This window comes from Mercenaria mercenaria, chromosome 13 (assembly GCF_021730395.1).
Source record: "Mercenaria mercenaria strain notata chromosome 13, MADL_Memer_1, whole genome shotgun sequence".
In the NCBI taxonomy this organism is placed as follows: Eukaryota; Metazoa; Mollusca; class Bivalvia; order Venerida; family Veneridae; genus Mercenaria; species Mercenaria mercenaria.
The window spans coordinates 13,752,294-13,778,683 of NC_069373.1; positions in this window are offsets into that span (position 1 = coordinate 13,752,294).

Below are 26,390 nucleotides of genomic sequence, written 5' to 3' on the forward strand. Positions count from 1 at the left end.
TTAGTGTCGAGCCAGCATGAAAATCATACTTCAAATTTTGAAAAGCTGAATTTCAATATAATACTGAAACTGCGAACTGCTCAAGGTCATAAATCAATGATTGAAAATCGTGCAAGGTCGGATATATCGAAGTTCAAGGTTTTCATAGATTATTCCTGGTATTATATTTCAGGCCTGCTCAAATTTTCAAAGCAATCGAATTTAAAACTGGGTTTAAATTTGAAACTGCTGGATTTCGATCTTCTTGGGAACCCCGTAGTCTGGCTACCGACTAGATAATCTTTTTTTTTTTAGAAAAAAAATCTGTAAATAATTCTGACTCCATCAGTCCTGGCTCTGATTATCTAATGTTTGAGAAGAAAAGGGACATAATTATACAAAATATGAATAGTCTCAAGAGTTCTCTCCTATGAACAAAACATAATGTCTGAACACAGACTAGGTCTACAGTATCGCATATTAGATGTGTTATCAGTCAATGATGTCTAGAAAAAGGTGGAAACCTATATTTTTTATTGGAAATTGATTTTTAGAAATCAGTTCGCAAAACCGTTTATACGATTCAAGATGGCAGATAGTTAATAAAATCTGTCAGATATGCGCGTCACTGAATGGACAGCTTGACAATTACTGTTATAGTGGAATTGTAGATATAGACAAGCAACACAACTTCCATAAGCTAAAAACAAATGTTACTGATAAAGATCAAAGATACGTAGAAGTCTGAAGCCTCGGGTACCAAAAAATCCCTCGGGATTCTGCAGATGTTATAACAAGAAAAAACAAGCGTTATTCCTACATTATTTACCATTATTATTTTTCTTGTATATGCTAGATACCACCAATAATTTTCCCATAGTTCTATATTTAAACATTCCAACCGATACTGGCTTCACAAAATCTTACGACAGTTTGCGAAGAACAAACAGCAATGTTTATCACTGTGTTACAGAGGCGTTCGGCATTGAAATTCACCAATTATTAAAGAAAGGGATAAACAATGCATACTGCAAATTATGCCTTGACCCCCCAGGTCTTAAAAGCGAAACAAACGGCTAGAATAGACGTTTTAACAGCAGATTTTCCTCTGCCATAATCGGCATCCTATATTTTGACTCCTCGGCGTCATGGGCATGATTTAAAATTGCCCTCTGCGGTAAAGTGACCATACCCGGGTCCCTCTGAAGGGTTACAAAGTCGGTGTAGACGTACGGACGGACTTGAAACTTGCGGATTATCCACAGATGTATGATCGTTTGACGTTTGAGGTAAACCCGATCAAATTACTTTGTAAACACTTCGTACTTGGCCGTTGAATATAATTTTCGCATCAATTTTATTTCACGAAGTTGGCGACCAGGATTAATCATATAACACATTTAGGCATTTACACGTATGCCTGCACCAGAATATCTTCATGGAAAGTCGAAATGAAAAAATACAGCTCAAAAAACTAACACCACTACTCACCGTTATTGATTGCCTACCTCTGTGGCAGCCGCATCCCTCGGCGTGGTGGACATCAGGTAATAGGTTGTGATAGTTATTTCTCATCATCACCGGCATCATCTTGCGTAAGGACCATAACACTCACACTAATATTTCATGAAGAATTATCACATTTTATTTAGAATTTCAGGTTTAAAGTTTTGGTGCACTTTTACTCTAGATCTCAGTTATTATGCCCTCGTTAGAAGGAGGGGTATATTGTTTAGCAGATGTTGGTTGGTCGGTCGATTTGTAGACCAATCCGTTTACGGATCATAACTCAAGAAGGCTTGGGCCCAGGATATCAAATCAGATGATATCAAATGCCTTATATTCTATGAAAAAAAAATCACAAAACATTATCTTACACTGATTAAATGCTTCCGGAATAACTTTAATGTGATGCTAAAGAAATGTAGAGGAAATCCAGCAGCAGCAGAAAGAGGTCTGGTTGCAATGTATCTTCATCCATTTGGCGGTCATTCTAGTTGTGACAAAGAATGGTGTAGACACATCACCAACATAAAAGCAGTGTACAAGTACCTGCCATATGGCAAAGCGCTCAAAGATGATGCACTGTAGCCTTCTGTAAAGAGGCTGTTTCTGTCATATATGAAACACAGTGCTCAATTGTCGACCTTGAGTAGTACACAGGCCAACGAAACCTTCAATAAAATGGTAGCTGATAAAGCGCCCCAAAATAAGCATTTCAGCTCAACTGGAAGTCTGTCATATAGAGTGGCTGCAACAGTTGCACAAAAAGTTATTGGACACAGTTATGTAATGATAGTAAGAAAATATACAGGTTCTGCATTCAGTTTTGTTTGAAATGGACACTGTAATTTTTCAGGGGTGTTATATATGTAGTTGCTGCCTTGTCCATCAATCCATGTTGTTGTTTTCTGGATACCTACTCAAATAGTTTCCAGTTTTAAATTACTTTTAAGTGAATGTGAACATACTGTCAGAATATTATAATACATATGAACCAAACCAGATGTCATGGTTTATATTTACCATCATACATTGTAAAATAATTCAATCTCACATACCATAGAAATGTTTAGTTTCAGCCAAAATAGCTGTTTCACTGAGATAACAATTCACAGTTAGAGTAAAGTAAAAAAAAATTCCCAATGATTGGTCCCTATCCATTAACATACAACAATAATTCCAGCTTCCAATGTAATGATTGCAAGAAATAATTCATGCAAAAAAAGAACATTGAAAAGTGAATATGAATTAATAGCTACTTCATGCTTAGTTATGTTTCATGCATGAATAGTTAGAACTTATCAGTATTAATCAACAGATAACATCGTTCTGTTTTGGGTCTTGCAATCATTGTCACAACTCTTGTGATATATTTGGGAGCATACATTAGTTTACTGATAGCTGTTGTTCTTGTATAAAGATATTTAATTTATAGGCATGCTTCACCAACTTTGAAAAAAAAAAACATTACTGTTTTTTTATCTTGACCTTCCAAATTACAAAATATTTTTGAATATGTTATAATATGAAAATTTCTACTTCCCTAGAGGAAATGATGAAAATTTGAAAGTAACAGAGATTCCATGATGTCTTTTAAGCTCATCTGAGCAAAAGGCTAATGGTGATCTTTTGTGACCTCTTGATGATAGTGGTCAGATATGCATAAAAATCTTCTACAAAAGCACTTGCCAGATTTAAACAAAACTTCACAGGAATGTTCCTTAAGTGGCCCCATTTCAAACTTCTTCAAAGAATTAAAAACTGAAAGGGAAGCTTAAAATGTTTTCTTGTCTAAAACCACAAGGCATAGAACCTCTACCTTTGGCATCTTCTAATGATCCTCTATGAAGATTGTTCAAATTATGCCCCCGGGGTGAAAAGAGGCCCGCCCTGAGATCACTTGTATATTGGTTATATGGGAAAAATACTTAAAAGTAGTTCAGAGGCATTTATCACTGGGTTTTTTATAAGTAAAATTTGTGAAGGTTTATAATAAAATAGAAAAAGTGGAAACTTCACAGGTCGCTCAACACAACAAAAACGAAAATGTTGCAGGCTCGGTTTGATTGAGCCTGTTCATGGACGGTAGTGGAAATGCATGCTACCGTCCACGCCCTCTAGCCCGGGTTGAGCAGAACTCGACATTTACACATGCTAAAAGTACAAATAACAATTTAGAGACACTCGCAGATGTGTTCATATGGCGGTGCACATGGAACCTTCAATGCTACACTAGGTCGTAATTCCATGAAAAGCGGCGTATGGTCCCCAGTTAAAATAATGGGTTTGCCCTAAAAGAGAAAACAATGAGCAGAACTAAACTAACTGGAATTTAGAAAGGGGACCTGAGGTTATGGAGCCTGCATATCACAACATTGTTTGGTTGCTGTTTTTGTGATATGTTACTGTTGTATTAACTTTGTGTTTATAGGGAGATTGATCATGACCGGCAGATGACCCCTATTGATTTTGAGGTCAGTAGGTCAAAGGTCAAGGTCACATAGAACCAGAACAGCAGAATCTTTGTTTACAGCAAACAAATAATTTCTGTTCCTTGTGCAGTGCAGTTACTGAATGCATTGAGGGGATATTTCATGTTCTACGAGCTCTCGTTTTTGATATTGTGTCCTTGGTAGACATCTGATTATTGTGTTATATGTAGTATAGAAAATAAGCCAACTCAATGTACTGGACTTTGTACTGTATTGCAAACTTCAAACAGGATTGTGACAACTGCAGTCCATCATGTAAACGTTGTTTCTGCTCATTACATGTTTAGCAATGCAGTTGCTGAATGATGATAATTAAAATACCCAAACTGTGCATAAAGTGTTGTGTTTTTCCTTGCTTATTTGAACAAGTATTGAATCTAGAGCCCTCTTTGAAAAAAAGTAACACTTTTTAGCTTGACTATTTAAAGTTATTGGACTCGCCCATGCATTGGTGTCAGTGATAGGAGTCCGCATTCTGATTTGTTTAAATTTCTTACTTCATAGGATTTTTGCATCTGATAAACCATATTGTTTTGGGGGCAATGGCAACTTATACAAAGAAAAAACACATATATTATGTCAAACAGTTCTAACCAGATGTCATTGTATATAAAAGACAAGAACAAATATTTTATTTTCATGAATAATTTGCGTACATAACTGCAATGAAGATGAAATAAAACTCAGTTAAATTTTGGATATAAAGGTTACAAATAATAAACTTCCATAACATGAATTTTAAAGATCACAGAAACCAGTTCTTGCAACATCTCAGTTATTTATAAAGACATATGTATTACTCAGTATATACACTATTTGAATTTGATAATCAATCCATTCAACATTTGATTATGTTAGTTATTACCATTGCAATATAAGAATGATTATTCAAATACACCATCTATGTCAAAAACACAATCATGTAATTCTCCCTGTTAAAAACTTGAAAGATTACTATTTATTGATAACATCATGAAACTGTAAATGATTCGAAGTTAATGTCTTAGCCTAAGAACATCAGTAAAATACAGTTATATGTCAGCTAAGTTAGGTCAACAATACAGTCTTCTAGATTCCTGACCTTCTCTGGAAGCTGCTGGTCATACAGACAAACCTGTATGTGTAAAAAATACTAAAGGGTCTTTTTGACAAATTGTCTCTCAGCAAAAAGTTTCTGTATAAAAAACAATTACTTATCACAAAGAAAAGTCCAAACACTGTCTTTTGAAATTTCAAGAGTGGTATTATAACAAGGGCTGTCATATATCACTGCTGGATAGTGAAACTGCACACATCTAAAGAAGCTTGAGCTGTCACTGGAGTGTTTAATGACTCTAATGGTGGATGAAGATATTACACAATAGCTTCAGTCTGTGTAAAAATGTTAAGTGATAACAGATATAAAGATAAAGTGATTCAAAACACTAGGAAAATATGATTCTAAGCAAAAAGGGGGCATTATTCAAGACATGTTGGTGCAAGAGTTATGCACCTTGTATCACATGATGTGGGTGATAAAGGAATAACTAATTCAAGTCTGGATTAATTCCATTTAGTAATAACCAAGATGTAGCAAAAAATGCATCAAAATTAATGTGAAGTCACTAGTAAAAAGGGGGATAATCAATCGAAATGAAATATTGGTGTGAGAGTTTTGCTCCTTATGTCAAATGATGTTGTTAAGGTGAAACAAGTATTGTAAGTTTGAATCAAATTCATTTAGTAATAACTAAGATAGAGCGAAAGTGCATCAAAACTTTAACCTGAAATTTGAAGTGAAAATGGAAGATAATTCATAAGTTATTTGTACCATAGTTATGAATCTTGTGTCTTATGATGTGGAAGATGATGTGGATCAACTATTTGAAGTTTGAATCAAATCTATTTAGTAATAACTAAGATAGAGCGAAGTACATAATAACTTTAACCTGAAATCCAATGTATAAAGGAGATAATTCAGAAATAACCATTTTACGTTTAAAGCAAATCCATCAGGTAAATACATAGATAAGGAGAAAAAAAGGGAATATGTAAAACATGTTTGGGACGCGGAAAGACGCCGGTGCCGACGCCGTGATGAGTTAGATAGCTCTCCATATACTTCATATAGTAAAGCTAAAAATGAAAGAAAACGTTTTCACTACTGAAACTTTCATTGTTTACACATGTGAAACGAAGTGCTGCCTTTAAAGTCAATGTTTGTACTCCGGTCTGGGAAATTGTTTACCTGTTTAGAAGATCCAGTTACTAGTACACATATATTACAGTCTTTACTGTTTCAAAAGCTGCATTCAAAATTTGTTATAATCTGTAACCAGTTGAGGATGAAATACAAAATATGTGGGTTTTTTTATAATGCATGAAAAGTCAACCAATCATTATCATAATTTTGTCAAAGAAATAACTATGCGATCAATTTTATCATTTCAGTTAAGTGGGTGGGATACAAAAAGTTTATTTCACGCAAAAGATATTTCTTATTTGTTTTCAAGGTTATCATGGCTTTTTTCACATAGTTAAAGACATAAATTCATTTTTTCGAAATCGTTTATTGTTTATGTTGATCTTAGTACTACAACATCTACACACAATAGAAATATTTTTTTAATTCTACAAATCGTTTTATTTACGAAAATAAGGTTAACTTAACACTCATAAGACGAACCCCTTATCATTCTTTTTTAAGAAAAGTTAGGATAAAATAACTGCAAAAGGCTTTTTATTGTAAAATCACAGTAAAATGTTTAAATATGAAATGATAAAAAGTTGAATTTTCCAAATTATTCACAATATACAATTTTACAAGTCGGTGGGATAATGAGAAAATAACATGTTTTCCTATTAAATGTACCCTTTTCCAAGTATATAAAATGTAAACATTATTCATTAACTGATTTGCGAAAGAGCTATTCCATTTGAACTTATTTCATGTGTTAAAATAAAACACTTGTTGAACCAGCTCACATTTAAGCTTACAAACTATCCTTTTAAAGGGGGTGTGCCAATACTACGGTAAATATCTAAAAAAAGAAAAAAACAAGCACACGACCATATGAATTTTATTTCACCCAGTTATTGAAAACACATCTAACTACAAGTCTGTGAAGTTTCTTTAAAATCTACATTGTGCCAAAAAATGCATAAATGTAGCAAAATTTGTATTTTCTTCATAGACTTTCATTGTAAAAAATGAAATGTGGCTCACTTTTTTAAAATAGCAAAAAAATAAGCACACGGATCTAACATTTTTTGGCTCTTATTTTTCTTATATCATATGTAAGTTTGGGAAAAACTAGGTCTTAAAAATCTACATTGTAGAATTATTTCTTTTGCCAAACGTGCAAAACTACCTTAACAAGAACCGCCAGTTTGTTCCCCGATAGTGGGTTTTACTAGCAGAAGTCTGCAAATGTCAATACGCAAAAACGTGCATTATCCAAATATAATAATTGCAACTGTATAAAGTTGTTTTAATAAATAAGAACTATTTTCCTTGATATAAGATTTTACTGAAAATTTACTGTCTGCTAGGTCATGAGATTGGTAAAGCCTAGTAATGTATCAATTTATATTCATAAGTTACTAAGTATAATTCCAGATTTCAATCTTGTTATCATAAACTCTGTTACCATGGTTACTAACCTGAAAAATCATTTAATGGTTTCCTTGAATAACAAATCCATTTTATCTAAATGGCAATCGTCATGGAACAATGCTTCATTCAATAAACTTCATGATATCAAACCTACTCTAGCGGAATGGCACCAAGGGAACAGATCTATTCGCAGGGAGGAAGTTGTTCTTTCTCGTTGTCGAATAGGGCCTACCCGTTTGACTCATTCCTATCTTTTGAACAAAGAAGATCAACCCGAATGTGTACCATGTCAAACACCGCTAACTATTAAACATATTTTAATCGGCTGTGTGGAATTTGCTACACAACGCGGTATATATTATGACTTTCAATCTTTGAAAGAGTTATTTGCAAACGTTTCAGTCGGAAATATTTTATCGTTTTTAAAGCAGATAGGAATTTATCAAAAAATCTAACATTTCATATTTTTATTTACATCTTTTGCAATATTATTATGGTTGTAGCTGATATTTTAACACATACGTATATACATCTTTACATAACTGATTTTAGATATGCTTTACATTTTTACATGGATGAGTTTAGACATGCTTTACATTATGCAGTGTGCTTTATATTTTTACATGGATGTTTTTAGGTGTTTTACATTTTTACATAAATGTTTATGCTTTACAGTTGGCGTTTGCCTATTGGCTTTTCTGATGATAATTCCATAGCCCGAATCCGGTGGTAATATTGCCGAATCACTAATGGTGGAAACTAGCTTAGTTTCACACACACAGAGGACTTCCGGATTCTGCTCCTGTAATACACTAGATAGCATTGCATGTTTATTGTCAGATACCAAACTGTTAGCATTCAGGCATAGGACTTTAATATGTTGCTTATTTTTCACTTTTTTGTGTTTTATGACCGTCCGATAAAGCAGAAAATCTGTTGATGTGTTCAGAGCAATTTCTCGGTTGATAAAGAATGAAGTCTGAAAATTGTATGTTACCACAGAGCGGGCATATCCTCAATGCTGTACTGCTAATAAGGTCATTGTACCTCTACACATTTGATGTGGCCAGGGAATGCCATGTACCAAACACGCAGCTTCCCCAGAACGAAACCCACGGCACGCAGACGTGCACACAACAAACACACACACATACACACACACTCGCACACAAAGCCAACACATGAGGACAAAACGAACAAACAAAGGAACACATTGGGGCACCGCCTTGGAACGGTCAGTGGTAAAAACACCACTGGGGAGCTTAAACCGGTTTAAGGTGCGCACCAAACTTCACTCTTACCCCCACCATGTTCCAAAGACACGGGAAAGGCGAATCTCTAACACACGTAATGAAAACAAAAAGGCATGGCATGTATAAAACAAAAACGCTCTTGTATAAATATATATCAAGCAAACTTTAAGCATCCATTTTACATGGATGATTTTAGATATGCTTTACGTTTACATTATTCATAGCGTGCTTTACATTTTAGCTCACCTGTCACAAAGTGACAAGGTGAGCTTTTGTGATCGCGCGGCGTCCGTCGTCCGTCCGTGCGTGCGTCCGTAAACTTTTGCTTGTGACCACTCTAGAGGTCACATTTTTCATGGGATCTTTATGAAAATTGGTCAGAAGTTCACCTTGATGATATCTAGGTCAATTTCGAAACTGGGTCACGTGCCGTCAAAAACTAGGTCAGTAGGTCTAAAGATAGAAAAACCTTGTGACCTCTCTAGAGGCCATATATTTCACAAGATCTTCATGAAAATTGGTCAGAATGTTCACCTTGATGATTTCTAGGTGAAGTTCGAAACTGGGTCACGTGGGGTCAAAAACTAGGTCAGTAGGTCTAAAAATAGAAAAACCTTGTGACCTCTCTAGAGGCCATATTTTTCATGAGATCTTCATGAATATTGGTCAGAATGTTCACCTTGATGATATCTAGGTCAAGTTTGAAACTGGGTCACGTGGGATCAAAAACTAGGTCATTAGGTCTAAAAATAGAAAAACCTTGTGACCTCTCTAGAGGCCATATTTCTCAATGTATCTTCATGAAAATTGGTCAGAATGTTCAGCTTGATGATATCTAGGTCAAGTTCGAAACTGGGTTACGTGGGGGTAAAAACTAGGTCAGTAGATCTAAAAATAGAAAAACCTTGTGACCTCTCTAGAGGCCATATTTTTCATGAGATCTTCATGAATATTGATCAGAATGTTCACCTTGATGATATCTAGGTCAAGTTCGATACTGGGTCATGTGGGATCAAAAACTAGGTCAGTAGGTCTAAAAATAGAAAAACCTTGTGACCACTCTAGAGGCCATATTTCTCAATGGATCTTCATGAAAATTGGTCAGAATGTTCACCTTGATGATATGTAGGTAAAGGTTGAAACTGGGTCACGTGCGGTCAAAAACTAGGTCAGTAGGTCTAAAAATAGAAAAACCTTGTGACCTCTCTAGGGGCCATATTTTTCAATGGATCTTCATGAAAATTGGTTAGAATGTTTACCTTGATGATATCTAGATCAAGTTCGAAACTGGGTCACGTGGGGGTAAAAACTAGGTCAGTAGATCTAAAAATAGAAAAACCTTGTGACCTCTCTAGAGGCCATATTTTTCATGAGATCTTCATGAATATTGGTCAGAAGGTTCATCTTGATGATATCTAGGTCAGGTTCGAAACTGGGTCACGTGGGGTCAAAAACTAGGTCAGTAGGTCTAAAAATAGAAAAACCTTGTGACGTCTCTAGAGGCCATATTTTTCATGAGATCTTCATGAAAATTGGTGAGACTGTTCAGCTTGATGATATCTAGGTCAGGTTCGTAACTGGGTCATGTGCCGTCAAAAACTCTAGAGGCCATATTTTTCACGAGATTTTCATGAAAATTGGTGAGAATGTTCACCTTGATGATATCTAGGTCAAGTTTAAAAGTGGGTCACGTGCCTTCAAAAACTAGGTCATTAGGTCAAATAATAGAAAAACCTTGTGACTTCTCTAGAGGCTATATTTTTCAATGGATCTTCATGAAAATTGGTCAGAATTTTTTATCTTGATGATATCTAGGTCACATGTGCTGAAAAACTAGGTCACTTTGTCAAATAATAGAAATAACGACGTCATACTCAGTTCAACACTGGGTCATGTGGGGATAGGTGAGCGATTCAGGACCATCATGGTCCTCTTGTTACATGGATGTTTTTAGGTATGCTTTACATTTTACATAAATATTTATGCTTTATAGTTTGCGTTTGCAATATGACTTCTCGGCGATATATGACCATTTTGTGTCGATTCGCCGTAAAACCCAACTCACTCACTCACTCACTCACTCACTTTAAGTCACTAAATTTCAAATGGCAACAACATTTGATTCAATACAAACAAAACTTTTATTTGTGGTGTGCGCCATTTGCATAACGTGACGTAAGATTTCCGTCCTTGTAGATTACGTGGTAAGCATTAAGTTTTATGTTGTTACGGCATCTAGAAATTACTCAAGGGTAATTTCAGGAAAATTGACCTTCTAACCGTCTAGATAACTTATATGAAAATATGTAAAACACTTTTCCTAAAATTACCCTGGATGCCGTAAGAACATAAAACTTAATGCTTACCACGTATTTCACAAGGGCGGGAATCTTATTTGTATGCACAGATGCCGTGCCGAGACAACACTTCACAAATATAATTATACTGGATATATATACATATACTGGATAACAAACAAAGAAAATCCTTAGAGAGGCTTCTTTTCCTAATACACTGGAACCTGAAATTCATTTCAGATACTGAAGGAAGTTAGATATTATGCGCAAACCATACACAATGGGACAATAATACCAACTTTACCGAGAAAATATATCAATTGCAAAAAATAATATTGTATATATATTTACTGCTGCCGTATATGTCTACAGTGTCAAGTAACTAAGACATTGCGGCTACGTTTGATGTCGATACATCTTGTTTATTCACTAGTTTGTATTTATAAGCCAGTATACAGAGATATATATTAGAACCACGCTGTCAATTTGTCAAAAATATTGCGTTACGAGAATTCAAGAATGTATAATTAAATGACAGATTTCCACATTATGATCGTTTTTTTTTTAAAAAAATCTCGTACAATATTTTTACTACCTACTTTCAGAAACGAGTTTGCCTTTGCATGCTCTGTACCAGAATCAGTGAATTTAATATATCAGGAGCACTGACGGTATTTCAAATGAAACTTAGAAGAATAGCGTTTCAGAAACGTCCCTGGACAAGGTGAATGTTACCTTTGAAGGGATTTTTTCAGATACCAGATAACTGTGAATAAAACGTTGTTCTGAATTCGGGATAGGTAGAAAGTGGAGATAGATCACCTAACCGCCGCTCGCTCTTAGCGTAAAAATCATATGTATTTATGACAGCAATAAAACTGCAATAGATAGCCACGAAGTTACAATGTCTGCCGCAACAATAAATGAAATGAAAGGCCACCTTTGAAATCTGCAGTGGAAAAGCAAAACAGTACATACTTTTATACACTGAACTAATAAGAGGATTTTCATTATGAAATATGAGCTTTCATTTCATCTTATTTGGATCATGCTATTTATTTTAGTGACTTATTACGTTTTAAAAACCTTACTTTATACTTTTTAAAAATAGAAATTGATTGCAACGAATACATTAAGTGTAAATTGGTCTTCTAGGGAGAAAGATAAGCTAAAGCAATGACTTGTATTTGAACATACGGTGTCTTTTTAAACAACACGATTCGTATGCACTTGAGAAGTTTATATACATTGTATATATATGTATATATATGTATAAGATGGACTATACAAGATTTCTTCGAAATTTTATTCTGTTATGGATATGGTTGTTGTATGTAATATGTATGTAATGCTATGTCAAGTCCCAGACACACTTTCAGATAATAAAGTCTAGGTATTACTAAAGTTTTAAAACTTAGTAAAACGGCAACATACGTAGAAAGACGTATTAGAAACGGCTATGCACGTAACGATGCTTTCCCTAGCACGTTTGTTATACCTCAGTCACACATACGGCGCGGATAGCTACGTCTAGCCACGGATAGAAACGTAGTAATCCGTATTGATCCGTACCTAAGCAGTACGGATTGCTACGGATTACTACTTTAAGGTACGACTCAGGTACGGATCGATACGGATTACTACGTTTCTATCCCTGGCAAAACGTAGCTATCCGCCCCGTATGTGTGACTGGGGTATTATGGACTGTTCAAAACAAACGTGGTTATTCTATATACGTACTATTAGCATACATAATAGTATACATAAACCCACTAAAACGTAGTCAAACCGTACTTAAACGTGGTAGAAACTCACAGAAACGTACTAAACCAAACCTGGTAGCCGCCTATTACGACGCATCATCTGGATTTAATACGTCTCCCCTATGTCCTGCTTCGTATTACTGTACATTATATTAGCGTTTGGTAGGTATTGCTTGCCACCGCTTTAAATTACTACGTATTACTTTAAATATGCTTCTAGTTTTTAGCTCACCTGGTGAGCTTTTGTGATCGCTTTTTGTCCGTTCACAATTTCTTGTGAACAAGATTGACTACATTTTACAATCAAGTTTAATCAAACTTCCACACAGCTTGTATTGGCATAATATCTCGGTTCCTTTCGAAAACTGGCCTGATCCCATCATGGGTTTTAGGGTTATGGCCCCTTCACGGGCCAAAATTTGCTATTTTGGGCTTGTGAACACGATAGAGACCACGTTTTGCAATCAACTTTAATTAAACTTGCTCAAAACTTGTATTGGCAAAATATCTCGGTTCCTTTCGAAACCTGGCAAGATCCCATCATGGGTTCCAGAGTTATGGTCCCTTAAAGGGCCAAAATTTGCTGTTTTTGGCTTGTGAACACGATAGAGACCACATTTTGCAACTTTTATCAAACTTGCACACAACTTGTATTGGCATAATATATCGGTTCCTATCGAAAACTGGCCAGATCCAATCATGGATTCCAGAGTTATGGCCCTTAAAGGGCCAAACTTTGCTATTTTTGACTTGTGAACACGATAGAGACCGCATTTTGCAACTTTAATCATACTTGCACAACTTGTATTGACATAATATCTAGGTTCCTTTCGAAAACTTGCCAGATCCCGTCATGGGTTCCTGAGTTATGCCATGTGGTTCTGGGACGATCTGTGTAATACTATGAAAAGAATTGGAACCACTGCCTTACCCTTGCATGAACGTAATAGGCGACTAATAGGGTCTTAACATTTGGTTTTGCTGTAACTCTGTGATTCCAGCAGGTATGCAAATTTTGATTCCATATCTCATGTTTTTATTTCGATGTAAATGAGATGTGAAACCAAAATTTGTAGTCCTGTTTGGCGCCATATAACCTATACTGTGTTGGTGCGCCGTAAAACCCAAATAAATAAATATGTCCTCCAAAGTTTACTATTTTGGCTTTTGCAGCCATATAGAGACTTGATACAAACTTGCAAAATATCTTTAACAACAATAACTCTTGGATTCCATGATGAATTTGTCAGATCCATTCATAAGGTCTGGAGTTACAGCCCTTGATTGACCCCTGAAAGAGCCAAAATTTGTTAATTTTTACCTTGTGAACACGATAGAAGTGACATTTTATATTTGACTTTAACCACACTTACACACAACGTAAGTCACAATAAGATCTCGGTTCCTTTCGAAAACCGGCTAGATTCCATCATGAGTTCTAGAGTTACTGCCCCTGAAATGGGCAAAATTTTCTATTTTGGCCCTTTCAGCCATGTAGAGGTTTCATTTAAGGTTGCTTTGATTTGATACAAACTTGCACAGAATGATTATCTTGATGATCTCTAGGCCTGGATCGGAACTGGGTCATTTCGGGTCAGACACTAGGTCATCAGGTCAAATCAAAGGAAAAGCTTGTTTAAACAATGTAGAGGCCACATTTATGACCCTGTCTTCATGAAACTTGGTCAGAATGTTTATCTTGATGATTTCTAGGCCAGTTTAAAACTGAGTAATATGGGGTCAAAAACTAGGTCACCCGGTCAAATCAAAGATAAAGATTGTTAACACTCTTGAGGCCACATTGATGACCCTATCTTCATGAAACTTGGTCAGAATGTTTATCTTGATACTTCCTAGGCCAAGTTTGAAACTGGGTCATATGGGATCAAAAACTTAGTCACCCGGTCAAATCAAAGGAAAAGCTTGTTAACACTCTTGTTCATTTGATGTGCAAGGAACTTGGTCAAAATGTTTGTCTGCATGAAATATCGGATGAATTTTTATCTGGGTCATGTGGGGTTAAAAACCTAGCTTGCCAGGTCAAATAAAAAAAATAAGTTGTTTACAACCTAGGGGGCACATTTTTGATTCTATCTTCATAAAATTTTTACACTGTTATGGTGTGTTACTCAGGTGAGCGACCTAGGGCCATCTTGGCCCTCCTGTTAACTTTATCAACTAACCTACGGTGAAAATGTACGGACTCGTTGGAAAACGCAGCGAACTCATCATTTGGAAAAGCATGTCAGTTTAGCAGATATATATAAACACGGTTATTATTTATAAATGCTATGGATGAACACATTCATTGTTACTAAATGAGCTATCAATGAATAAAGTGCTACAGTTTCTTTATAAGTAATTGTTCCACTCATTAAATTATACACATGTTTAAAATTGAACTGCGCCACTGACACGTTTTCCTAAACTAAAATAGGTATTTTCTCATTTGAAATGTGTTAGCACGGACATAAAATATTATTTTCACATTTTATGGGCGGCTGCGTTCTGCTGGAACTTTGTCCTTGTTAGTCCCCTACTGGTTAAAAACCAGTTTCGGGGACTATAGGAATGCACTTTTCCGTCCGTCATTCCGTCCGTCCGCAATTTTGTGTCCGGTCCATAACTGTCATCCATGAAGGGATTTCAATATTACTTGGCACAAATGTTTCCCATCATGAGACGATGTGTCATGCGCAGAACCCTGACCCACTTTCCTATTAGGTTCACAATTCTGCAATCCATGAAGGGATTTTAATATTACTTGGCACAAATGTACCTCATGATCAGACCATGTGTCATGCACAACTGTCAGCTCAAATGTCAAGGTCATACTTGGCCGTAAAATGTTAACATGGCATGAACAGGGTCTGTTTCCAGTTCGGTCCATAACTCTGCCATTCATGAAAGGATTTTAACATTACTTGACACAAGTGTTCACCATGATGGACCCCTTGCTCAAAGTTCAAGGTCACAATTAGAGGTCAAAGGTCAATAGGGTTTTTTTTTCTGTCCGGTCCAGAACTCTGTCATGCATCAAGGTATTACAATATTACTTGGTATAAATGTTCCCCATGATGAGATGACGTGTCATGCGCAACACCCAGAACCCTAGCCTAAAGGTCAAGGTCACACTTGGAGATCATGTCAGATTCAAGAATGACTATCCACAGCATTTCTTTTTCATGCATAGAGAGATTTTGATGTAACTTAGCACAAATGTTCACCACCATGAGGCATCCTTGTTTTTAGAATTACCTCCCTTTGTTATTACTTAAACTAGATTATAACAGTTTTATTACTGGCCGTAGGGAAATATCGAGACCACTTTTCTGTGGTACAATATGCATATTACAGCCAATATTTAGGTGTATTTTGTAGGTTTTTATATATAGGTAGTATAATATTGTTTATACACCATTGACAGATATCAGTTCATTATTTTATACTGCAGTAGAGAAAACCAGGTGCCTTCCAGTAGGAGACGTTGTATTGGATGGCAATACTTCATTCACTTGTTTATTCTCTCGAAATGAGTGATGTAAGCGATTTGAATTTTGATTAATAATAATAACTTTAAACAAATGAAACGCCCCCTCCCCGCTCACGTCAATCTGATAAGAAAAATAAGGGTATTTAACACACAAAAAAATCTTTCGTCTCCTTTACTTACTGACTGAAATTTCATCTCTGAATAAAAACATGTTATGAATATATTTTGTAACACTGGGTTTTCATGACCTGTCGAGATTTACTTTTCTACTATTTCCTTCAAATGTTTATTTCAAAAAAAGGTAGGACAGTCTTTACCACTGTATTTTAATGAAATTACAACATAATGTCCGGCGGGCGTAATGATTAATTTTTAAAGTTCCGTAAGACGCTATAATTGTAATTGTTTTAGATAATTGTGGCTAAATAGGTAAATATGATATCATTTTGAAATGTGAAAAGCAATTAATTCATTATTACGCTACACATTTCATAAATTATTGATACAATAAAATAAACACTTGTTGATTTTGTGTGGGCACTAACTTGAGCTCTAAGTATACATCCTTGTGTTATTGGCTTTCTATCCGTCTAGATAACTCTATTAAACAAAAGTTATAAAAACACTTTTCCTGAAAATTTCCCTTGAGTAATTTCTTGATGTCGTAAATACACAAAACTTAATATTAATCGTTTAATCTACTAGGCCAGAAATCTTAATTGTATGCACAGATACCGTGCCGAAACAACACTTTATAAACATTATACTTGATATAACAAAGAACGAAAATCCTTAGAGGCGTCATTTCCTTAATACACTGCTTCCTGAAGTTCATTGGAACAACTGAAGGAGATAAGATATTACGTGCAAACCAAACCATAAAATATAGGACAATAACACGAGCTTTACAGAGAAAGGATACAAATTTGCAAAAATACATAAATATATATGAGCCGCTCCATGATAAAACCAACATAGTACATTTGCGACCAGCATGGATCCAGACCAGCATGCGCATCCGCTTTCAAAGCCTATTGCAATTAGAGAAACTGTTAGCGAACAGCATGGATCCTGACCAGACTGCTCGGATGCGCAGGCTGGTCTGGATCCATGCTGGTCGCAAACGCACTATGTTGGTTTTCTCATGGTGCGGCTCATATTCTTTCTGGAGTGTCAGGTAATTAAAACATTGCGGCTATGTTTGATGTCAAATACATCTTGTTAATTCACCAGTTTGTATTTATTAGTTAGGTTATAGAATAGAAAAAGTGGACTTCACAGGTCGCTCATAGACTCATATATTAGAATCACGCTGTCAATTTGTCACTATATAAATCTGGTATAATAATAATAATAATAATTATTATTATAATAATTTGTCAAACAGATGTGAAAAAAGTATTCCCCAATGTATTATCAAATTATATATTGCCACATTATGCTTAGTTTTTTTTTATAAATATCGTATCACACAATATTTTCATTACCTACTTTCAGAATTCGCATGCTCTGCATTTAATATATCAAGAGACCGGGGATAGTTGTTACATTTTCCATATTTTATGGTTTATCGGATGAACTGATAAGCCGATTTTGCCCAGCTCACTATCTTTGTAAAGCTCAAGCATTGCAATTTTCATATCGGTACCGTTAAATCTAAAATAAATTATATTTCTATACGATAATGGTATCAGTATTATGTTGGTGAAATGTAACAACTAACCCCATTGTTGGTATAAATGTTTACAGAGTCGGTGGCAAATAGTTAATAAAACATATAATGTTTTTGGTGGCTGCTAGCTGCCACCAGTGTCAAAAAGAATACTCCGTTTGAGAAATCTTGTCAGTTCTTAAAAAACAGAAAAATATCAAACAGGGAATGCCACGCACCAAAAACGTAGCCTCCTCAAAACGAAACCCCCAGCACGCAGACGCGTGCAACACACACACACACACACACACACACACACACACACACAAAGCAAACACATAAGGACAAAACGAACAACACACACGCACACACAGCCATGTTGCACCTTAAATTGGTAGCAACGCGTTTTGGTAGTCACTACCAAAATCCGGCCGAGTTTTGGTAGTCACTACCAAAACGCGTTAGACTCAACGAAATCTGGTAGTTTACAGAATTGTAGTACCAAAATGCGTCGGATATGTACACATCCAACGAAAAATTGTATTAATAAAAATCTCATGATTTGCAAAAACAAGATATTTTGTGACAAATGGACAATATTATTTCAAAGGGTGTCATGATGGAACTTAATCGCTCATCCGACCTTGACCTTTCAATCTTGAAAACATATTCAGTCAAGCAGGACCATTGGCACACACGTGAGTCTTACTTTGACATATATCGAGAGATTCAAAGGAACTTGGCACAACTGTTTACCACAGTTATTTGATGCGTCGGATGCATGACCCGACCCTGGGACAGGTTTCACAAACGCTCATAAGTAAGTATAGACTGTATAGACTGTTTGAGGTTAAAATTCTAGCGATTCACGAGAAATGGTCACATAAGACGATTTGTATAATACCTTTAAAAGTATATGCAAGGTAGACATGCAACATTTATCCACCAAAATTCATCAGAAGTTTTCAGTGTTGTTTAATATAGTGAAGTGAAATGCAATTAAATAATCCAATCCCGTAGTGAATTTAATTCCGAGGGTTACCGATTAATTTATTCACCGAGAGTTATCGAGGGCATAACTTTCTGGTATGTTCACCTGGTGCTGGAAAAAACTTTTCGTACACACCGGGGAGTAGGACTGCCGTTGGACTGAATGCACAAAATGTACACTCCTGAATTGTTACATCTGTTTTAAAGTTGAGGTTCAGTTGCACATTAGCTAAGCGTCTGTCCATTACTCGACTAAATGTTGGTATCTTGGAAACATGAGCCTTATTATAATAACTGAATATTCAGGATAAATACTTTATGCGACTTGGAACGAGAACCATATATCACATTAGGACCTCCAAAGAGGTGGCGTCGGTACCAGCGTTCAAGTTGGCGTCCGCTTATAAATTTACATGTAATCAGATCCTTCGCCAGAGAATACTGAAAGTGTAGCACTAGAGAGTGCAGATCCTTCGCCAGAGAATACTGAAGATTTAGCGCTAGAGAGTGCAGTTCCTCCGCCAGATAATACTGATTCTTCGCCAGAGAATACTGAAAGATTAGCACCAGAGAGTGCAGATCCTTCGCTAGAGAATACTGAAAGTTTAGCGCTAGAGAGTGCAGATCCTTCGCCTGAGAATACTGATTCAGTGCCAGAGAGAGCAGATCCTTCGCCAGAGAACACTGAAAGTTTAGCACCGGAGAGTGAAGATCCTTTGCCAGAGAAAACTGAATTTTAGCTCCAGAGAGTGCAGATCCTTCGCCAGAGAACACTGAAAGTTTAGCACCAGAGAGTGAAGATCCTTTGCCAGAGAATACTGAAAGTTTAGCTCTAGAGAGTGCAGATCCTTCGCCAGAGAATACTGAAAGTTTAGTACCAGAGAGTGCAGATCCTTTGCCAGAGAATACTGATACAGTGCCAGAGAGAACAGATCCTTCGCCAGAGAATACTGAAAGTTAAGCGCCAGAGCGTACAGATTCTCATGATCCTCAGATAAAGTGTACCGATCCTCAGCCAGAGAATACAGATTCTCAGCCGGATACTTTAACTTTGCTACGATTAGTTGAGAGACAGCGTCATAGGAATAAAAAAATTGCGTACTCCTTCTATATTTCGCTTTGATATGCTACCATTGCACGTACAAATTCAAATAGTGAAAATTTGTCTGAAGGATAATCCATCAAATACGATTTGTTTTAAATCAAGTAGAGCATTTTTGAGAAATAATTAAGTTAACAGGAATTCTCAGACCCAGCATCTACCTTTCTGAAAGCATAGTAGAGGAAGTCCCGCAAAGAATCAACCTTTAGAGGAGTCTTTTAAAATGTGGAAGAAATAGCGGTTAATTTTAGAAATAAAAAATGTGATAAAGGAACTAAGATGGTCAAATACACTAGTCTTTGTTCAGTCTAACGCAATTTGGTAGTGACTACCAAAATTCGGTCGAACTTTGGTAGTGACTACCAAAACTACCGAATTTGGTAGTTTCTACCAAAATGCGTAGCTACCATTTTTGGGGCGCGGTAATGGAACGCATTTTGGTATTTTGTCTACATCAGGGGCTGGGCTCATTTTATGATACACACGAATGGGAGAGATAAAAGGGGAGATAACAAATCAGAAATGTTGAATTTTGAGCGTGCATAAGGGGTCTTAAACATATCTAAACGAAAATCAGAAATACGATATATATTATATATATCTTTTCATGTAGTTTTGAGGGATCTTATACGCAGCTTACTTCGCAGTAAGATAAACTGTCGTCATCATTATTTTCATCATCACCACAATCATCATTTTTCATTATTATCAGTTTCATTATCATCATTATCATCACTACCATTATCATCATCATACAGGTCGTCATAACCATTGATTAAATTTTATGAAAATTAAACAATTTCACAACACAAGCATATATACGTTACTTTGATTACAAAACATTTAAATAATTGTAGGGTATGCACTGTCAAGTTTAAGAATTAGAATGTATGCAAAACACAATCAAGAATTGTAAGAAATAGGAAAATGCTGATCATGTGATTAATATGTTTAATTCTACGGAAATGAATCATTTTTACAACACATGCAAAATATACGTTATTTTGATTACAAAACATTTAAACAATTGTAGGGTAGATCTATGCAAAGCTAAAGGAAAGCATTTAGTTTTTGCTGCTGGTTATCAAACTTGCGTGAGATATTATGCCCATAAATATTCTGACCAAGTTTGGTGAACAATAAAAAAAAGTTTGGTGAACATCTGACAAAAACTGCTCAATGTAAGAGAGCGGAAACTGTCAGCATTCACAATTTCGAGTTATTCGAGGGACATACCTCCAGGGCTACTTAGATGATCTGACTGGTTATAGATCTTGACCAAGATTTAATGCAAATCAGCATACTGACCAAGTTTGGTGGATATTGGAAAAGATTGCTTAAGTTTAAGAGTGGACGCTGCCAATACTTGCAATTTTGAGCAATTGAAAGGGCGAAACTCTAGAACTACTGGGACGATCCGGCTGATTATCGAACTTGGAGCCGCTCGCCCACCGCAGGTGTTCTCACAATGCGTCGTATACAAAATGAAGAAGAAAGCCAAAATCTGCGATAAATCATTAAGAAAAGTCATTCGCATATATGTACATAAATAATAAGATACATGACATTGTATACCTCATTGCCGAGCAAGCTTCAATTCTGAGTAAATTATATACTTCTTACCCATCTAAACACACAGAACCCACCATTTCCATGTGTTTCCCGAGGAGGACCCCAAAATACCACTCGCATGTATACATCAAAATAACGACGAAGAATTCAGTTTTGGAAAATTAGTCAAGTAGGCCCAGGCCCGCATTTTACCATTTTTTTACGTTGTGTTTCAAAGATATCTGTGATTTACTCTCGAAACCTCTCACCTTTAAAGAGAAAAAAAAACAAAACTTTTTTTGCCGGAAATATTTATCTGAGACCCCTTAACACGGCGCACAGAATTCACCCTTTATGTTTATGTGGGATGTTTTAAAAAATATTTTGGTAGAGGACCCACGTGCCTTCCTCACATATATACTCCGTTTCACACATAAAAACAACAAAACAATACAATGTTATTGCAAAGGAAACGTCGTTTGAGGCCCCTTTCACACTCTCAGGAATCTACATTTTGGTTGTTTTATACGAAAACTATATATCGAGAGAGGAACTACGAACACCCTCTCCGACCATTTTTATGAGACATTCACTCCTTTTATCACTCTCTTTTATGCGTAATGCCAAAAATGAGCTCAGTCCCCGGTGTAGAAAAAACTACCAAAATACGTTCCATTCTATGATCCTTAACACATCATATTACCATTGCAACGTATTTTGTCGCTACCAAAACTCGGCCGAATTTTGGTAGTGACTACCAAAACGCGTTGCTACCATTTTGAGGTGTAACACAGCCAACACATAAGACGAAACGAACAAACAAAGGAACACAGTGGGGCACCGCCTTGGAACGGTCAGTGGCAAAAGACCATCCTAACAACACAACCAAAAATAGTTCCAAGCTTTCCAGGTAAACAATTATCTACACAACGTGCAGAATATGCAAAGCTATAATATATACCATTTTAATGTAAATTCGGCGACTAAAATCAATACAAATTGAAGTCAAAGTTTTAATTAAAACAACCACGTGTATGAATACAAATATGCAAATTTATGGTCACGTGAATAAACGATGACCTCATTTCACCTGAACTGGAGCAATGAAATTGATAGTACTGCCCCAGAGGTCACGTAGCTTATAACGTAGAAAAGTTAGCTTATATATATAGAAACCTAGCCTGGGAATCCAGACTGACAATTCAAAAATGTTTCCTGACCGCAGTGTCACATGTATAAAAACAAAGAAAAATATCAAACAGGGAATGCCACGCACCAGAAACGCAGCCTTCTCAAAACGATACCCCCAGCACGCAGACGCGTGCACCACACACACATACACACACACACACACACCCAAAGCCAACACAGAAGGACAAAACGAACAACACACACGTACACAAAGCCAACACATAAGACGAAACGAACAAACAAAGGAACACAGTAGGGCACCGCCTTGGAACGGTCAGTGGCAAAAACACCACTGGGGAGCTTAAACCGGTTTATGGTGCACCTAACCTCCCGAAATCTAAGGCTTTATTTGATAAACAACAATGACTTCCGCTAGCAATAATTTGCGGCTAAAAATAGAAACGGAATTTCAGCGGAAAAATTTCCAAACATTTCCGGTCCGTAGACAATACCAGTTTGTACCTCTGATAGCTTTTCCAGCAAGTTGTAACACTTTTCAAATATGTCAGAACAAACTTAAATGTTCGTCATAGCTATCAAATTGTAAGATATTATATTAATGCAACCCTAGTGATCTAAGAATGTTACTGAATTTTCGACTGCATTTCAAGCACGCAAATATATGACCACATGTTAATTAGGCTATTTATAGAAAATCGATAATCAGCAGTGATATGGATTTTCTCAGGCGTTGATACTGCCGATTAACACTAATTAGAGCAAATTTAGTGAGATGATTTATGAACAGGACAGTACTTTATTGATATAACTTGAACATGTACATGTAGTTCATCGTTATATCACTATCAAGAACAAAATACACTAAAACATGCTTAGCAATACGAGAGTGAACAAAAATAAAAGAACATTCAGTTAAAATTCATTCGATATTGTTTGCATTGTGACCTGCCGTGAGAATCAAAGACATGCATGTTTTCTAAATAATATACCCTCACGGATAGTCTTCCTTTAGCAAATGTACAATATAAGATACTATATGTATGCATAGATACACATGTATTCGGTAAAATTTCGTCTGACAAAACACGAATTATCAACGTGGAAACCCACAGGTCGCCAAAGCTGAGAAGTGTTGCATGCTCGCTTTGACTAAGTGGTGCTACTGTATCACGAGTTCATCAACTTGTAAGCCCATGAAAGTGGGCGCAGCGATGATACTAATACTCGCCTTTTTGAAACTGCAATCTGTCAGACTGTAGCAAGTCGTCGGAAAACAGATTTGACCAACTTAAAAATTAAATTGTTTCAAGACAGATTCTGCTCCCTTCAGCTAAATCCATTCGAGTCGCACCATGAGAAAAACAACATAGTGCATTTGTGACCAGCATGGACCCAGATCAAACTGCGGATCCGCACACCACTCTGGTCAGGATCCTTGCTGTTCGCTAACGGTTTCTCTAGTTGCAATAGACTTTGAAAGCTAACAACATGGATTCTGACCAGACTGCGTGGATGCACAGGCTGGTCTGGATCTATGCTGGTCGCAAACGCACTATGCTGGTTTTCACATGGTGCGTCTCAATATGAGCCGCGCCATGAGAAAAACAACATAGTGGGTTTGCGATCAGCATGGATCCAGACCAACCTGCGCATCCGCGCAGTCTGGTCAGAATCCATGCTGTTAGTTTTCAAAGCCTACTGGAATTATAGAAACTGTTAGCGAACAGCATGGATCCTGACCAGACTGTGCGAATGCGCAGGCTGGTCTGGATCCATGCTGGTCGCAAACCCACTATGTTGGTTTTCTCATGGCGCGGCTCATATATCTGGATACAAATATATGTATAAAAATTAAAACGGTTTCGTTTCGCCAGTTACATATTTTCGACTTTGTTCTCGGTCTGACTAAAGTTGTAGGTTTGTCTGACCTAATGTCCAGCATTTTTGCGAAGCCTGCTGTTGTGTCTAGCGAACTTTTGAGTATAACAGATGGAGTGATAATTAATGTACCTCTAAAATACACTGGCTGCAGAACTGACATTCTTAGGTGCATTTGTGGTGCATGTTTGTGTTGTTTTCTTTCACAAAAGTCTTGTGAAAACCACAGCTATCTGATACGGACTAAATCAGTATGTATAATAATTCATGACAGACACTGCCCAAAAGCTTTAAAAAGAAATCTTAAAAGCTGAATGATTTGGAGAAAAACCTATATTATTTATTCATAGTAAAACATCTTCGATGTAATTTATTTTGTAGTTTTCGTCACAAATAATCCAAAAGGATCATAACTATTCGTTAAAGACTGAATCAGTGTGTGTGTAAACGATGACGTGCAGTGAAAAAGGATTAATTTTGAAACCAAAGCCGAATATTAAAAAAAAATGCAAAAAAATGTTTTTATGGTTTATATTAACAATTCCTCAGTTGTCACTTTCTTTGTAATATTTTAAACAGTGATTAGCAGCCACCATCAGCGCTTTGAGCGCTTTGATTCAAATTGTTTATAACTTTGCTGTGTGGGAAATTAGGATATTGTAAAACAATTAAAAGGCAATAATTCTCACATTAATAAAGTGATCATGTCTGATGTATCATTGTGCATGTACCATTACCTTGTAGTGATCTGTAATTGTGAAAAGTTTCATGAATTATCCATAAATAAGGGGGATAAGACAGTAATGAGATTTGAAAACGCAACACACATATGTCTGAATATTTATTTACTACAAAAAGCATCACCTTGAAATGTTCAACACATACACATCTCGATACTCTATACCTATAACCAGTGTGATAATTTTACGGTCTGTTGTGATGATTTATTTGCTTGTTTTGAGTTTAACGCCGTTTTTCAACGGTATTTCAGTCATGTAACGGCGGGCAGTTAACCTAACCAGTGTTCCTGGATTCTGATCCAGTTCAAACCTGTTCTCTGCAAGCAACTGCCAACTTCCCCACATGAATCAGAGGTGGAGGACTATAAGGTATACAGAGTCATTGTAATCTGTAATAGCGCTCAATATAGCTAGTGCCCGGCCGCTTAGCTCAGAAGGTAGAGCGTTTGGTCTACGGATCGCGGGGTCGCGAGTTCGATCCTCGGGCTGGGCCTATGTTCTCCGTGACTATTTGATAAACGACATTGTGTCTGAAATCATTAGTCCTCCACCTCTGATTCATGTGGGGAAGTTGGTAGTTACTTGCGGAGAACAGGCTTGTACTGGTACAGAATCCAGGAACACTGGTTAGGTTAACTGCCCGCCGTTACATGACTGAAATACTGTTGAAAACGGCGTTAAACCCAAAACAAAGCCAGTTACATTTCAGCCATTTAGAAAAGACTGACAACGATGTCCATCCCCAAGAACAGCTGCCGCCTCCGAGATCAACCGGGCATTTACTATGATAAGAGCTGTGTGATGATTACTAGTATGTGGCTCCGCTTCCCTTATCTCAATAACGATCTTCTCTCTGTGGTGAACTGGTAGTAATCTCTCAAGAATGTCTGCCGTAATGACTTGATTTGGTGATGTATATCCAATATTAAAGTCACCGGATCTAGTCACCTC